The sequence below is a fragment of the Desmodus rotundus genome, chromosome 8 (genome assembly GCF_022682495.2).
Source record: "Desmodus rotundus isolate HL8 chromosome 8, HLdesRot8A.1, whole genome shotgun sequence".
Taxonomy (NCBI): Eukaryota; Metazoa; Chordata; class Mammalia; order Chiroptera; family Phyllostomidae; genus Desmodus; species Desmodus rotundus.
This window is the reverse complement of record NC_071394.1, coordinates 59489979-59490885: the sequence shown is the minus strand read 5'-3', so window position 1 is coordinate 59490885 and position 907 is coordinate 59489979. Positions and strand designations below refer to the sequence as shown.

The following is a 907-nucleotide window of genomic DNA, read 5'->3' as shown; positions in this document are numbered from 1 at the left end:
AAAATTTTTAAAAGATCTTTTATTTTCTACTATCAGCAATATTTTGGTTCTGAAATATTGGTTAGTCTCAAAAGGATGTAAAACTTATGTGAGTCATAAATGTATTGGCCAAATCAAAGATTTATAACATCATTTTTGTGGCTCTCTGCATGCTTTTTGATCCTTACCAAAAGTCTTGAAAATTGTAGTAACTTACAGAAAACATAAATGTTTTTACAAAGATGTTATAGGTATATAGGTTATCATTTTCTTTTCCAAATCACATAGTGACCAAGAAAGAGACCAAGCTGTTTTCTTTCTCTTTTGAAATCCTAAGAAGATGAGGTAATTCTGTGAAGTTCAAATGATTTTATTTCATTTGAATTGTTACCTGGCCCCTAAACCTCTATAGACTAGAGTCTATAATTTCTGATAAGAACACATACTACACTTAATCTTAGCTAAAAGGCCAAGAAGCAATAGAGTCTATAATTTCTAAAGCCTGCTCCACTTTTAGGCAAGTGTGAAGGTGGTAATCCATTAGGGTGGTTTTATTTTAGATACTTGTGTTCTTGCTGTCAAGCCATTTTCTTAATAGCTAATTAGATGTTAGGGAAAGTATTCATAAAGGAAAATTTTCATTTCTGTAAGACTGTTGGCATATCAGTCACGCCCTGCATGGAGTGTCATGGTGCAGGTGTAAGTATGTAGCTGTCTTAGAGAACACAATGACTCTTGTCTTTTTACAGGGTGACCAGATGTGGCCAATTCTATTTCATCTGTTTTTAATAATGTGTTGTTGATTTACTAGTTCACATTCTTCTCTGATCGTTAATTTTTATAGGCTTTCATCTTTTGAATTATCGTCATGTGCTGTGTTATAGCAGTGCTCTCTTGCCACTACATATTTTGAGCTTTTAGACAGAAC

At 33.1% G+C, this 907-nt stretch overlaps 1 pseudogene; it reads right to left on the bottom strand.

Moving 5' to 3' along the window:
* Positions 1-319: 319 nt before the first annotated feature.
* Positions 320-460, bottom strand: LOC112320883 (U2 spliceosomal RNA; annotated as a pseudogene).
* Between the last annotated feature and the right edge of the window lie 447 nt (positions 461-907).